Raw genomic sequence first — 17,342 nt, 5'->3', positions numbered from 1 at the left:
CAAATAGCAGTGCACACATGTCAAATAACGTATATACAAGATTATCCACGGCACAGTCTTTGTACAGCAAGAGAATGGAAATAATCTACGTGCCCTTCAGTGGGGGATTTATTACAAAAGTGGAATACTAAGAACTGGTGTAGAGAATGTGACAGGTCTGCATGCGCAGATATGGGACAAACTCTACGACACACGGTTAAGTGAAATTCAGAGCATGGCTCCAAAGGGCGAAAATGGTGTTAGCTTTCGTGGATGGCAACGGGGCAGAGAGGAAAAATGTGTGTGTATGTTTGTAATCGCTAAGGATACCAATGGAAGGATATACTTAAAAATGATGGCCTCAAAGAGACAAACTGGACAGGGCAGCATGGACACTGATATATAAAATACCCTTTTATATCTATCGAATTTTTGTAGTGGGTGGATGTAAATAAATTACATAAATAACCATTGTAAGGTCAAAATGGAAACCATACAGCTTCCCCTTGGAGGACTGTGAGACAGATTAAGATACTATCTGTAAAGACACACTGGAAACGACAAAGCAAAAGGCCAGTATTAGTCATAATCCCTTTGGGAACAGAATTGCTCTTCAATTTTCTCAATGTCAAACTTCAGGGCTCTTGACATCAGGCTCAAAAGACAAAAACATCTTTAGACACTGCAGCCAGATTCAAGACCTAGCGAGACAGTGGCCCTTTGGCCCTTCTGGGAGGTTTAATTTGGTTTCATCTTGTTTATTTCATTTTGCTTTGTTGTCTCTGTTGTTTATTTTAACAGATATGCTTCTGCTTCCACACAGAGACCCAGAGGCAAAGGCTGAATCCCGTGGACCTACAGGACAGGTTCAGTCTGAAAACGGAAAAGCAGACAGCATTTTTGCAACTCTGACTAGCCTCTCTGACCCCTACTGAGTTAAGCACTTGAACATTCAAACCCCAGGTGACTTGTTATTGTTTTGTCTTGAAATTAAGTACTTTAACTTTATCTGAACTTTGCAGAGCTTCAGGAGAGAAGGGGAAAGTAAAAGGAGTTAATTTTTGCTCTTTGATCAATAAAATACTACAATTGGCTTTGATGAAATATAATTCAGAAATCTGAGAGTCAGACTATAACAAGTATAAGGCTATCTTTCTTGGTTAATTTGTTCCAAATGAAGACATTTTATTCCTGAGTATTCGGTCATCCCCTGTGCCACCATGTGTACTACAGCAGTGACTGAGTCCAAGCCAAGGATGACGATATTGCAGGGGAACGTGGTATCTGTAAACACATCTTCCACCCAGTTCACCTGAGCTGGCTAATAAAGACCCATCCACCTTTTCATTTAACAGATATTGAGCAACTGTTATTATATATTGTGTTGTATTGTGTATGCATATGTATATGAATTTATGACATGTCAGACACATGTTCTAATTTAAGTATTAACTTATTTGATCCTCATAATAACCCAAAGAGAAAAACATTTCTCATGTGTCCTCATTTCACACATGAGAAAACTGAGACACAGGTTAAGAAACTAGCCCAGGGTTAAGGCTAATAGATGTGGAAGCTAAGGGAGTCTCAGTCCAGAGTCAGGCCCTTAACCACCAAGTTCAATAAAAGGCACAAAGCTAAGCAATGAGGATCTACTGCGGAACAAGATGGAAGGGTGTCTGCCCTCCTGGGAGCTTATCTCCCAGCCGGGAGGGATTGGTAAAGAGCAAACAATATACAGCAATTTAATTACAATGACCAGGATGCCACAAGGGAGAAGTGACAGTAAAGGATGATGGAAAACGGCCACAGAGCTCTCATTAGTTCCTCATGACACCCTGAAAAGTAAGTAGTAATATTCTCATTGCTGAGACAAGGCAGTTTCGGCTGACAGAGGAGAGGTGAAGGCCAGAGAGAGGATTCACCCCTAGTTTGAGCAGTCCTAACACTAGTTTGGTTGTGAGTAACTAACTACATACTTGATTTTCTTCTAGATCCTTTCCATGTACTGTGTTCTTTTTGCATTAGAGTCATCCCTCCGTACCCGTGGGGACTGGTTCCTGGACCCCCGCAGATACCAAAATTTGGAGATGCTCAAGTCCTTTATATAAAATGGCATGTTTGTATATAACCTGTGCACAGCCTCCTGTAAACTTTAAATGATCTCTAGATTGCTTATCATACCTAATAAAATGTTAATGCTACATAAATCATTATAAATACAATGTAAAATGCATGCAAATAGTTGTTGGGCACACAGCAAATTAGTTTGCTTTTTGGAACTTCCTGGGATTTTTTTCCCCCAGATATTCTCAATCCAGTTATCTGAATCCACGGTTACAGAACTCATGGATATAGAGGGCCAACAGAGTAATAATGTAATCTCTTCTGCATATGACACAAGAGAGGTTTAAGTATTTCTTATGGTGTCTTGTCAAATCCAAGAGCCTTATCTTATCACTCTGACAATAGTCATTTAATAGGGAGCACTCTGCTCACAATAATACTGTAATGCATGTGGGTTAAAAGCATTCAGCTAAAATTAATTCCTATCATTGTTGATCTGACGCTGCACTATCCTGGCAGCTGAGGAGTCAGAGAGCTAACAGAATAGAAGGCAGAAAAATAAACACATACTTAATGACTTCTCTCCAAGGGCCACGTTGGGTGTTTTCACAAGTTATCTTCTTTAAATAGCTAGAAGAATTCAGATGTTTTAGAGAAAATGAACCTGAAAGGAGGCTGGGGCTGACTTCAAAACGAGCTACTCTGTCACTTTAAAAGGACCATAAGAAAATTAAATGCAATCAAACCCCCCAATTTCAAAGGGGAGAAGGATTGCAAAAATAATAAATGTTCACTACAGTTAAAAAAAAAAACAAAACTAATTTCGGACCCTTAATTGTTTTCTACTTTCTTCAGTTTGTGGAGAATTTGAGGATTCTTCATTCTAGGTTTTGAGTGCTGAGAAACATTTTTTGGGTGACAAGAAAAGTCCCAAGACACTCATATTAAAATACTTGCCTCACTGTATTGTAATTTTTCATGTTTACTTTTCAAGTCAGGAAGAGTGTCTTCTCCATTTCTGAACCCTGAGCACTGCTGAGCATAATAGGAATCCAGTAAATGTTTATTGAAGAAAAAAAAAAACCCAATTTCAACAGAATAGAAATTTAGCAGTCATTAAAAATTATGTTTGCAAAGAGTTTTTAACAAGTGAAGAAACAGTCATGTTCTAAGAATACTTACATATTCAGAAAAAGAGCAAAAATGGATAAAGTATATGCCCCTTTACAGACTGATACATATATTTTTATACATAAAACATTTCTGGAAATATACAAAATGGAATCATATTACACCAATGGCTTGCAGAGGGAGAGAAACTGAGAAGACAGGTAAGAGGAAATTTTAACATGTACTTTATACCCTTCAATAGTTTCCCACACATAATTTTTAAAAATTAAAATAAAATCAGATTTAGAAAAAATTTTTAAACAATGTGTAAAAACAGTGAAAATGCTTAGGCTATAAATTTACCTTAAGTGCGAGAACAGAAGTTTTTAAACATAGAATAATTTCAACTATGTCTCCCTCCCAATAAAGGAAACTAGAAAATTCCTAAAACTGAAACCCTAAGTTTTCACTTTTTTACTTTGTAAATTTAATTATTGTTCAAAATATCTACAGTAAGCTTTTATCACTTTCACGATAAAAAACCCAGGTATTAAATAAGAAATAGTGTATTAATATAAGTGACAGAATTGTAAGAGTTGTTTTTGCCATATCCTAAAGTCAAAGATTAAGAGGCCAAGATTGTCAGTATAAAATGAATAATTCAAATTAAACACTAGACCATCTTGCTGAAATACAGCCAAATGTGGGCTCAAAGTCCTATTACAAGGAAGATGGGATCACACCTTAATTTTAAATACTTTTGACCTAGTCATCTTTCCTCCTAATCTTCTTCACTTTGGTGTTAACCCCACTTTCTTTCTAACAGCCACCTGAGAAGAGAAGGCGATAGTGCCAATTAGCTGGAGTCAGGTCAGGACTCCAACCTCAGGGTGACTGGCAACTACCTTGGACTGGAAGCCTCTTCCCTTGCCTCTTAGGCACTGTTGGCTTCAATAACTCTCCCAATTCCTTTTGGATGTTAGTTTTCTCTAAAATGTTACCTGCCTCCACAAAGTATGAATACAACCTGAATCTTACAAAACAGTGAAAGGAAGGAAATTACTGCTTTACAGGCTACTCTGGTGCCAAAGTGTCATTTGTCAGCAAAATACGGATCTGCTTTGCAAGCTCTTTTGAAAAATAAACAGGCACCATGTATCATCATGCATTCTCCCCTTTGAGGTGCAAGATCCTTTGTGAAAAAAAGAGAAGCAGGAAGTTCCAGGTCCTTGGCTAGGGTAAGCATACTACAGCCTCTCTTTCTTACTTTTCACAACTGAAAGGTCTGAGCACAACACAAAAAGCAGCTACCTGAGGACTCCGCAACATGAACAAAAAGGGTGAATTGTGGAGGGGAGTCAAAACTTAGAGAAGTGAACTAAAAGGGGTGAACTTCCAGTTTTATGTTTATTTTACTCTGAAGCCCTTTGTCCTGGAGTAGGACCCCATCACAGAGTTCTACAAAGAGCAACAGAGCAGTCAGCACAGCAGCTTGAGCAGCTAAACCATCACTGCAACTCTGCCTTTGGGGCCAGAAGAACATGAAAAAAAGGGCCCTTGCAGGCCAGATTACAGGGGGAATCATAGGGAGAAAGAAGATGGAAAAGGGAATGCCCCCGGTTCCATGCATAAACCGGCACAGATCCCAGCCTCACTCTGAGCTGTGCCTTCATGGGACAGACCCAAAGCAGTATAAAAGACTTGGAGAACTGAACTAAGACTGAAACTAGCCCCCAAGTCTCAGACTAACCCTGGAGAGGCATACGCATGGGACAGACCCCAAGGAACACAGGAAAGGCTTTGAAAACTAAACAGAAATTAGAACTACCACCCACAGAAGGTGGTATGGAAATTCAGTATGAATCTAGCCCATTTCACTGCCTGCAAAAAAAACAAACTTAAAAAGAGAGATTGTTCAGAGGAATACAACAGGACCCAGAATCTACACAGCATTATATACACAATGTATACACATTATATACACAATCCAACAGCACTTCATACACAAAGAACTAGCAAGACATGACTAGTGCTCAAGAGAAATTACAATCAGACTCCAACCCTAAGATGACCCAGAGGATAGACATTATAATACCCTCCATGAGGATATGGAATGAATAGAAAGATAGGAGTTCTCAGAGAGAAACAGAAACTAGAAAAATAACCAAGTGAAAATTGTAGAAATAAATGTATCTGAAATTTAAAATTCCCTGGATGGCTCAACAGAACAGAGACCACAGAGGAGAGTAAGTGAGCTTGAAGAGTTAGTGGAATTATCTAATCTGACAAACAAAGAGACAAAATTCAGAAAAATAAGCAGAGCCTCAGGGACCTGTAGGAGCACATTAAAATTTCTAGTATTCCTGTCTCTAGAATTCTAGAAAAAGAGGAGAAAAAGATTGGTGGAGAAACTATTTGCAGACATAGTGGCCAAAAAACTTCTCAATTATCAAAATGCATAAATTTATAAATGCAAGAAGTCATAAACTCTAAATACAGTAAGCTCAGAGACAACCACTCTTAGACACATCAAAATCAACTGCTTAAAAGCAAAGATAAAGGAAAAAAATCTTCATAGCAGTTAGAGAGCAATTACACATTATACACAGGGAAACAACAATTTGAATGACTGAAGATTTTTCATCAGAAACAGGAAAGACCAGAAGATAGTGGAACAACATCTTTAAAGCGCTGAAAGAAAAAAACAGCCACCCTAGAATTCCATATCCCTTGGTAATAGCCCACAGGAAAGAAAGCTATTTGACATTTTTAGACAAAGGAAAACCAAGAAAATTCATTCTTGGCAGATTTGCTCTAAAAGAAATGCTAAAGGAAGTGGTTCAGACTGAAGAACACCAGACTGAAACCTGGATCTTCACCAAGAACAACAGAAATGGTAAATATTAAAGGCTACTTTCCTCAGTTCTTTAAAATGTGTATGATTGTTGAAAGCAAAAATTACACCATTATTCGGTAGAATTTTCAATAAATATAGATATAACTTATGTCATGACTGTACTACAAAGGTAAGTGGAGGAGGATAAAGGAACCCACGTGACCAGATGGTTTCTACATTTTACTTGAAGTAGTATAATATTAACTCTAATCAGACTGTGAAAGTTTAGGTATGTATACTGGAACTCTCAAGCATGCACTGAAAAAAAAATTATTTTTTCAAAGAAATAGAGCCAAAACTCAAAGCAATAAATGAAAATGGAATACTAAAAAGATATATTCAAATCTTCCAAGAGAAGACAGGAAAGGAGGGAAAGAAGAACAAATAGCAGAGAGACATACAAAAAACAAATCACAAAATGGTGAATCCAATTAACCAATACTTATATTAAATGTAAATGATCTAAAATATCCATGAAATACAGAGATTGTCAGAATTTTTCAAAATAACAAGGACCAGTGCTTCCTACATGAAACCCATTTAAAATATAAAGACCTAGATAGATTAAAAGTAAAAAATTTAAAAAGCATATCATGTATACAATAATCAAAAGAAAGCCAAAATGGCTATATTAATTTTTAACCAATCTCCTAGTTGTGCTTATCCTAATCTTTAATCATCTATATTAATATATTTACTTACAGAGGCTATTCTCTCATTATTCATAAAAATCATTCCCAGAGTTTTAAGCTCTTTTTGGCAATGATTTAAAAAATTTATCAGCATACCCCTCGCTTTATGAAGTTACCATGTAGGGAGACAGCATTAATGCAACAATTTGTTAATATACATTATGTGTGTGCATACACACACACACACACACACATTTCAAATAGATCTAAAGTATATGATTGGAAAAGGTGTTAAGTTCCCTACGTACACAGAAAATTTCATAGGCTTTAAGATTGGCATGGCATTCTCACTGAAGTTGCAATTTAGGTAGTTTAGAAAATAATGCTGGGAAAGATAGAATTCACACAAGCTTAAGAAATATATACATTTTCAGAAGCAACTGAATGTAGATTTTGATTAAGCATGCCTAAAGCAAACATAGGCTGTATAGTACATAAATAGATAAACTTCTTAACATTTTATTAGATTAGCAACAGTATTAAGCAGATCATGCCTATTACTATATAATACATTATAATGATAAAATAATGCTTTGGGGCTTATACCTGATAGATGTCCTCCTAATCAATATTCTGTACCTAAACTTCTCGATATGAAATTACAGCCTTACACGAACCCCACCTTCTCTCCACCAGTCATTTTTTCAATATGATAGGGAAAGAAGAGGAGAGGAGAAGGGAGGGGAGAAGGGAGGAAGAGAGGGGCAGAGAGAGAGGCGGGAGGGAGGGAGAAAGGAGGGAGGGGAGGGAAGAGGGAGGTGATTATGGAACGGAGTGGAAACTTCTGCAATGGAAATTCATCAATTGTCTAACACACAGATCACAGTTTTCAATGCAAAGTTTTCAGTTATAATCAAAACTAGGGGAACAGACTGATTGCTCTAAGAGAAAGTATAAAATGAAGACAGAGAATAGTGAAGCACTGAACCATGTAGTACATGTAGACCATCACTGCCCTCTCCCACTTCATGTGTTTTCACATGTATTTTGTGATTTGATTTTTTTTAAGTCTGCTCTTTATAAGAAGAATGTTATTTCTATTTTACGAATAAGACAACGGACAGACAAAAAGTACTTAATCAACAGTACAGGCATCCCTCACTTTTACGATGCAGTTCATTCCTGGAAACCACACTGAAAAGATCATTAAGTGGACTGTGTGGAATTTATTAAATTAATTTACTAGAATAGATTTGACTTTAGCAATGAAAGCTAGTGACAAGTAAGTGGATAAAGACAAGGAGAGTTGAAATATTGGTCCTTCCTTTCACTACATCACAAGGAATGCTTGGAGGAGTGAAATACTAACTACACAAACAAGCAGGGACCATCAGCAGTCCTGGGTGTAAATTCTGACCTGTACTCTAAGGAAGATAAACAGGAGGAGGGAGCCAAAGCAACTGCTTCAAATTTGCGGTTAGAAAACAAGGCAGTGGAGAGCCCAGAAATATACCTACACAAATACAATCAACCGATCTTTGACAAAAGAGCAAAGGCAATACACCGGAGAAAAGAGAGCCTTTTCAACAAATGATTCTGGACCAATAACAAATTCTGTACATACACATGCAAGGGAAGAAAATGAATCTAGACACAGACCTTATACCTACCTTTAAGGAACATTAACTCAAAACAGACCATAAACGTAAACGTAAAATGCAAAAACTATAAAACTTCTAGGAGATAGCATAGGAGAAAATCTAGGTGACTTTTAGTTCAGTGGTGACTTTCAGGTACAAGATCAAAAGCACAATCCATGAAGGAAAAAAATTATAAGATAGACTTCATTAAAATTAAAAACCTCAGCTCTGCAGAAGACATTGTTCAGAGAATGAAATGAAAAGCCACAGACAGAAAAATACCTGCAAAACATACATCCAAACAAGGACTGGTATCTGGAATATACAGAAGATTCTCAAAACTCAACAATAACAACCTAGTTACAGAATGGGCAAAAGATATGAACAGATATCTCACCAAAAAGATACACAGATGGCAAATAAACATACGCAAATATGTTCATCATTTGTCATTAAGGAAATGAAAATTAAAACAATGAGGTAACATTGCACACCTATTAGAAAGGCTAAAATCCAAAACGCTGACGCTGGTGCTGCTGGTGCTGGTGAGGATGTGGACCAGAAACTCCCAATGCCCGCTGGTGGGAGTACAGAATGGTACAGCCACCTGGAAGACAGTGTGGCAGTCTCTTATAAAACCAAACAATGACCTCATCATATAATCCCCACCATCGTGCTCCTTGGTACTTACCCAAAGGAGGTGAAAACTTACATCTACACAAGTGCCTACACACAAAAGTTTACAGCAGCTGTATTCATGTATTCATAATGGTCAAAACTTGGAAGTAACCAAGATGCCCTTCAGTTGGTGAAGGAATAAACAAACTGTGGTACATCCAGACAATGGAACATTATTCAAAGATAAAAAACGAACTATCAAGTCACAAAAAGCATGGAGATGGATGTGTCAACTAGTCTTATGGTAGTGATCATTTCACATACTGTGAAATGTTATATGTCAATGATATCTCAAAAAAGCTGGAAAAAATGAATTAAGTAAGTAAAATCAGTACATCATCTGAGACCGCACACTCTACTAGAGGAAAAAAATGTGTTCTGGACATTAAGGACAGTGTAGGGTCAATTCATAAGACTGGAATCCAGACAGCTGACTGGATAGAGATGAGGATGTGGGGTTTGTTTGCTTAATAATGATAGTCTGATTGTGTAGGAGAATCTCCTTATCCTTAGGAGGTGTCATGGTTAGAAAAAATATGAATAAAATGGATGCATGTGAAGAAAGAGCAAGAGATCAAGCAAAAGGGACAAAATATAGGTGCACCTGGGTGGGGAGCATACAGGTGTTCACTGAGCTGTTCTCACAACTTTTCTTGAAGTGATTTCCAAATAAAAACTTTAAGCATATCAAAAAAAAAAAAAGGTAAGGAGGAAACTTAAATGCATACTGCTAAGTGAAAGAAGACTCCATACTGTATGATTCTAACTATGTGATATTCTGAATACAGTAAGACTATGAAAACAGGAAAAACATCAGCGATTTCAGAGTTTGGGGGAGGGGGTGACTAGGTGGAGCACAGAGGATTTTTAGGGCAGTGACACAATTCTGTATGACACTGTAATGATGGATACATGTCATTATATATTAATCAAAATGCACAGGATGTGTAAAACAAAGAGTGAACCCTAATGTAGATTATGGACTTCGGTTAATAATAGAGTATCAATATTGGCTCACTGACTGTAACAAAAGGTAACCCACTACTCTAAAATGTTAATAATAGGGGAAACTGCAGTGGAGGGGCTGGGAGATGGGACAGAGAGATGAGCGAATATATGGGAACTGTGTACTTTGCATTCATTTTTCTGTAAAATGTAGAACTGTTCAAAAAATAACATCATTAATTTTTTTTAAAGCAAGGCAGTGTGTCACTTCTTGTGTTTTTGTTTTGATGCTTATGGGTCAAGATTTTTAGATGGCACCAAAAGGTATTTTAATTTCCTCCAATTTCATACACCAGAATTCTATAACGAGGCAAACAGCTGAAACAGAAAACCACCCAATGAGAGCCTGCCTAGCATTTTCTCCATCTTCTTTTTTCATTAACTTCCAAAATGCCAAGTTGTTCATCTGTTTACCTTCATAAAGAAAACGCATTCTACTCCACTGTGAGGGATCATGAAGCATTATTTCAGTTCCCCAGGACCCATCTCTGGAAAACAGCCCTCTCCTCACATTCCCTTAAAACCAGAGCCAGAACAGCTTCCAATGACTCTCCATGTGGCTAGAGACCCCAAAATACGAGGCCTTAAATGTAACATACCTCAAAAGAAAGAGTCTGGGGGTAAAAAGACACTAAAGATCCTGTTCTTATCTGAAGAAAAGAAACACACACACATACACACAGTGGGAGGGTACAGTTCAGCGGCAGAGTGTGTGCTTAGCATGCACGAGGTCCTGGGTTCAATCCCCAGTTCTTCCAGTAAATAAATAAACCTAATTACCTCCTCCAAAACAAAATACAAACAACAACCAAAAAAAGTCCAGCTCACAAAAATAAATAAATAAGAAAAAATTTTAAAAACCACACACACACACTTACCCTCAAAAATAGCTGAGTATAAACACTACCCGCCAAACATCATCAGCAAGCAGTTAACACATTTTGGCTGTTAAGGGGGAATGCTCAGTTCAGGAAGACTCACAACTACGTGTCTGCAAAGGAACCTATCACCTTACCCGTGTGGTTAAAATGGAGAGATGCTTTTTTCTCTACTTCTTCAGATGTGTAACAAGCCTAGTACTCAAAACAACAGTACGTTTGTTGTGTTAAACGACATGTAGAATTTTCTCCTAGTTGTGCTTTTAATAAGCAGAGCCTGACTTTTAGCTTTGAACATAGTACTGCAACGTTTTGAATGCACAGAGCTATTCTAGACCTGCGGTTCTCAAAGTGTGGTCCCAGCATTACCAGGGAACTTGTTAGAAATGCAATTCTAATCCAGATCCACTGAAGCAGAAATTCTGGGGGTGGGACCCTGCCATCTGTTCTCATAAGCCCTCCAGGTGGCTATGATGCCCAGAAAAGTTGGAAAGCCATGGTTCTAGAAGTCCTAAACATGGAAACATATCCTACCTTCCTTCTCTACGTTGATTGGAACCAATTAATTAAGCCTGGCTCAGAGAGCTCCTCATGTTCATAACACTAGCACAGCTGGTTAAGAATTTCATCTTTTGGTCCCTGAGTCTCTACCATGCAAGAATAGAACCTTCACATGCTCCCCTAAGACAGGAGGAAGATTCACACCCAGTGCCAACTCTGAACCAACGTATGAAGGTGTCTGTCTTCTCAGTGGGGTAAAAAAAAAAATCTCCAAAGGGCTTGACCTTTCTTGTTAATCTCAATACATTCATCTTACGCTGCACAAAAATTTCAGTTTATAAAGCACGTCCAGATACACTGTGCAATTCAGCTGCCACAATAAGCCTGTGACGTAGGTTATCCACTCCCGCTAACATTTCACAGAGAAGGAAGCTGAAGCTCAGAGAATTCTGAGAAACCAGCCACCAGTCCAAGACCAGCCAACCGGTAAGTGTACAGAGCCTCCTCTGCTCATGCCAAGCACGATGCTCTACACAGTCTTCATCAAAGAAACGTTAGCTAGGTGATCTTGGATGAATTATTGAAGCTCCCTAAGCTGCATTTCCACATCCATAAAATAGAAGTAAAGGTAGTACCTACTTTACAGCGTTTATGTGAGGATTAAAGGAGATAATCTATGTAAGGCTCTAAGGACAGTGCCTGGCAAGGAGCATGTGGGCAATAAATGTCAGCCGTAGTTACCGATCCTGACCACATCATCACTCCAGCCAGCACAGCACTGCACTCACTACTGCTCCAGAAACTGGGCATTTTTTAACCTATTCCTGTTTTCCTTCACTCTTGCCTTCAGACTTCTTATATTGTCCAGACCATCACATGTTGAGTGTTTATGCAGTGGACGTGATCCTACCATCTCCTGGGTTATGGTGGAATTTACAATAGCTTAAACCATCAAAAACCTTCATAATGGATGGATATCTTGTTGGCAGCTGTTCCAACCATCAGACACTTTTATTTTTATTTCAATTTAAAGATTAGCTCTTACAACGATAAACCAGATGCTTATGTCAGATGTATACAGCCTTCATCCCAGAGAGCTTCTGGAGATTCAAGGAAAACAAAAGGCTTAAATAAGGTTGGCAAATTGAAAAGCTGGCTCCGGCTCCTTGCCACTAAATTGATCAAAGATAGTCTGAGTCTCCAGTGGTAGAAATAAAACACAGAAACTCTTCTCTGAGCAAATCCTTCCAGGCATATGCCTGATTGCAACCCTTTGAAGCTGACACAGCCGAAATCAGATTTTTTGCATGAATTATGCACTAGAGCAGAAGGAAGACCACTCAAAATATGACTCATCGTACAAGAAAAAGCTGAAGGCACAACTTGTACCATGCATCTGAGAAGCCAACTTTCCTGAACCAGGTGAGGCTCACAGTGGGGGATAATTTCAGCTATGGAGGTGCAACAGCAAAACCCAGGGAGATCATGACTTCAACAACTGCACAGACTCACTCATTTGTCTTTTTGTGCCTTTTGTCCCACTGACTTCCAAGTCCATTGATCTAATCCACCACAACTAATTCTTTAAATCCTCTGAGCAAATAAGAAATTAACATTCATTTAAATTCACTTCAATTAAGTCAACATAAACCCAACAAAAGGTTCTCTAAGTCTAAATGTAAAACTTGACTTAATTTTTTACCTAAAACATGACGATTCAAGTTTGAATGCCATAATTTATTTCAGCATTTACGTGCTCTAAGAATTCTACAAAGATTCTTCGCTTATTGGATTTCTACAGCCTCCATGACAGAATTTGAGTGCCTCTGAAAAATGTTTTTACTGATTCTTCTATTCAAAAATTCAACCAAAGCTTCAATTGTTGTTTTCTAAAAGAAAATAACATCTGAACTGAAACTACTTCTAAATCAAATGTATTCATGCTGGTACTATTTCAAATTCATCAGGAGCCAATATAATAGATGTTCATAGTTACATATGAATTGAATGGCTTACTGGCTCAATAAGTAAATCCATATTTGGGGAAAACAACTGGTCTGTCAGCTGGGCCATGATTCCAATATTACTCCTACTTATGCAACAGACTTAGCATTGATTTCTCAACCCTAAAGTCAAAAGCAAAATCAGTTTGTAGGATTATGAAGCAAAGCTATTGGAGTTGGAGAGTTGTATATGTTTTAAAGGCTAGCTTTGGACCTAGAGCTAATGATGGATTAGGAATTACTTTATTCACTCCATTCAATATCTATCCCTAGAAACTCCAACCACTTACAGTTGGTCCCACTTGATAGGAAATCAAAACACTTCTGAGCAAAGACAAATAGTTGGTCAGTTGCAAAGTTGCCTCACTGTTGATGGCTTGTAACTGCCCAATCTTTCAAACCATAAATTCTCCAGGACGGATGCCCATTGCAGGCACCTCTGGGAATGGGGTTCAGATTGGTGCTCAGCTTTTGTTGAAGTGATCTTTCATTCCTACATGCTTTTGGTAACTTATCACTGAACCTGGCCTTCTAACCACTTGCTTTTGCCCTTGAGATGTGTGTGATCCTTATTCTTGCCTGTCTTTTTGATGTAGAATCCACACCCTACACAGACTTCTATACAGGCCCTAATAGTTCCCAGTCATCTATGGCTTTCCCTTTTATTCTAACTTAAGATGTCTATCTACTCTGTCAAGAATGACTCTTCCTAGTGCTAGCTTCTCACCCTAAATTTACTGGCCTACACCCGAATATCCCACAGGTGAGTCTGTGATTATGAGTCAGAGGAGAGTGAAACAACTCAGAGAGAGAGAGAGAGCAAAACCTCAAAAATGTCTCTGCTCCTCCAAGTTCACGTGTCCTTCATCTTACACTTGGCTGAGATCCCAGACGTCAATTCTCAGGAACATGGGTGGCTTTGGATATGTACCTGAGCAAATATAATCTTGAAGGATAAATTAAAAACATGGAGCTGGGAGTTAACATACTTGATTTCTGATCTTAACTCTGCCCCTAAATCACACCACTGTGTGATCTTGGGTGAGTCATTATCCCTCAAGGTCTATTTTCTCATTTGTAAAATGAAAGGTCTATAATCTCCAAGTTCTCTTTTAGCTTTGAAATTCTGTTCTTATATTCTGCAAAAATAACTGTCAAATAAATTCCCAGCCATGTTGAAAGGTTTAAGACACTATCCACCGTTATTTATTCATGTCATTTCTCCCCTCCGTTAGTATGGACAATGGAACTTGATTATGTACTCTAAGGCAAAGACATTAGACAGTCACCTATTTAAACTTTTATTCTACTAGGACATGCGAGGGAGCAAGTTAATGCCCCGCTGATTAAAGCACTCTGAAAGACTCATCCATATCAACTTCTCTCACAAACTTAGTGAAGCAGAACCCATCAGCTGAATACCCACTATGACACAGGGATTTACTTAAACATGTTCCTGCAATTAGTTCCAATTCTCACTATCTGAAAAGTTAATATGATCTCCATCTCACAAGATCAGAGAGATTCTTTAACTTCCCCAAAGTCACAGCTCCAATAAATGGTGGTGGTAGAATTCAAATGCAAGAGCTGTGCTTTGGGCTGGCCCACCAGTGAGGAGTTGAGCCTTTTAAGATCTCTGTCTTGGATGGAGGTAATCACAACACACTAGCTGTCTGTCACTCCATATTCATGCAGTAAAGCTTTCTACTGCATTTAACAGTGTTCACATTGCACCCTTCTCAAAAGATGGGAAGAAATAGATTTTCCTAGGAATGCTGTCAAATTCATCATATGGGGAAAAAAGAAAATAAAGTCTGTAAGAAAAAGATCATATATATGTATATATGAAAAAGTGTTATCTACTTCATATATCTTGAAAACCTAAAAACCTAGTTAGAAATAAAAATATGTTGATGACCCTATTGTTCTAAGCAAACATAAAAATGAAATGAATAAAAATGAACATTAAGGGAGGGAGGGTATAGCTCAGTGGTGGAGTGCTAGTTTAGCATGCATGAGGTCCTGGGTTCAATCCCAGGACGTCTGTTAAAAAAAAAAAAGATATAAAAATGAAGATTAAAATAAATGGAAACTATAGAAACCCAGTTTTAAAACTCTTTCTTCTAAAAATGGAGAGGAATTAGTACTACCAGATAATAAGAGATATTTTATAAAATTACAATAATTAAAGTAACCAAAATGCAATGGAGATTTAGTATATGATAGAGGCAGCATTTCAAGTCAGAGAGGAAAACAGAGATTATTTAATAAATCATGTTAGGACAACTGGCTAGCCAATAGCAGAGGGGGGACTAAATCTGTAATCCCCTTTCTGACATCAATTCATTCAAGATGAACAAAAGATTCAAACATTAAAAAAAAACCATAAAATACCAGAAGAGAGAATTTTCATTCAACATAGTAAATAAAGTAAATGTTTTTATCTCTAAGCCTTCTTGAAATCCCCCCAAAATTACTATAAACAAGGTAATCATCCAAAAGGACAAAAGACCATAATAACAGATAAGAGACAGTACCAAAAATTCTGGAAAATGGAAAACAAAAGACTGGGTGGTGGCTGATCCAGCCAAGTGGAGACAGCTGCAGCCTACATGCCTGCCAACAGTGGAAGTCAAAGAAAGACAGCCCACTCTTATGTGCACAAGAACCACATGGTGATACTGAGCCCAAGCAGATTCTGATTCAGTAAGCCTGGCATGAGGCCTGCAGTGCTGCACTGCCAACAAAGCTCCATGGTAATGTGGATGGAGACAGCTGGTCTAGGGTCCACACCTTTTGAATAGCGAGGTTTTAGAGCAGAGAATGCCAGAAATATTTAAGACCCACAGGCATCAGAACGGGAAGTCGAGGGAGCAGAAGAACCGGTCCTAAGTCTGTATACGAACAGGCAGACCTTCAGACTTGGTCCTCGAGGCCCAGTGACTGCTCTCTGTAGCCCCAGCAGAGGAGGGATGGTTTACTCCTGGAGAGACTGAGTTACAGAGGATCAGATCACTGGGACACTGAGCACAGTGACCAAAACAGAGGACTAAGTGAAAATCTGGAAACCATGCAGGACTTGCAGCTCCATTTCAGTGCTTAACTCTTGGACTGCAGGCAGCAGGCTCATAAGCCCTCAGGCAGGCAAGAGGAAGGTTGTTCTCTAGGGAAACATACTAGTTCAAGACAAAGTACAGTGGACCCTTGAACAACACAAGTTTGAACTGCAGGGGTCCACCTCCAGGCAGATATTTTTCAATAGTAAATATAAAAGTATTACACAATCCACTATTGGTTGAATCTGCAACACAGAGGTACCATGTAAGTTACCTGCGGCCGACTAGAAGTTGTATGTGGATTTTCAACTACACAGAGGGCTGGCGCCCCTACCCTGCATTGTTTAAGGGGTCAACTGTACTCTAAAGGGAAAACAATCATTACTCAAACCACATAAAAATCAAAATCTTCAGCCCAGGAGAAAAATCATACTTAGAGTCAAAGACAAAAAATATTTATAATATACATGAAAAATGGCTAATTTATTTTTGCATAGAGAACTTTTATAAATCAACAAACACTCTCAGAATGACAAAAGTATCAAGGAATTCACAGAAATTTTTAAATGGCTTTAAGACATATGAAAATGTGAATTTCACTTAAAAATAAAGTAAAATGATACCATTTTTCACATAGTCAATTGGCAAACATTTCAAAGTTCTGTTACATGTCACAATACTTTCCTTAGAATATAGACAGGTTTGCCAATACATTATCAAAATTCAAAATGATCCAGCCACTTCACACTAACAGGAGTTTATCCTAAACATTCTTAAATAAGTAAAGATATATGTACAAAAATAGCCATTGTGGCATTGCTTTTAACAGCATTTGACTGAAAATGAACTAAAGATACATTGATAGGGAATTGGTTAAAAAATTATGATAAATATATT

At 38.0% G+C, this 17,342-nt stretch overlaps 1 protein-coding gene across 3 annotated transcripts in view; it reads right to left on the bottom strand.

The window, feature by feature from the left end:
- The window catches only part of CERS6 (ceramide synthase 6), a 278,288-nt gene that overhangs the window by 240,903 nt on the left and 20,043 nt on the right, over positions 1-17,342 (bottom strand). The gene's annotated exons all lie outside the window — the stretch shown is intronic.

Source organism: Camelus dromedarius, chromosome 4 (assembly GCF_036321535.1).
Source record: "Camelus dromedarius isolate mCamDro1 chromosome 4, mCamDro1.pat, whole genome shotgun sequence".
Lineage (NCBI taxonomy): Eukaryota > Metazoa > Chordata > Mammalia > Artiodactyla > Camelidae > Camelus > Camelus dromedarius.
This window is presented reverse-complemented; position numbering and strand designations above follow the sequence as displayed.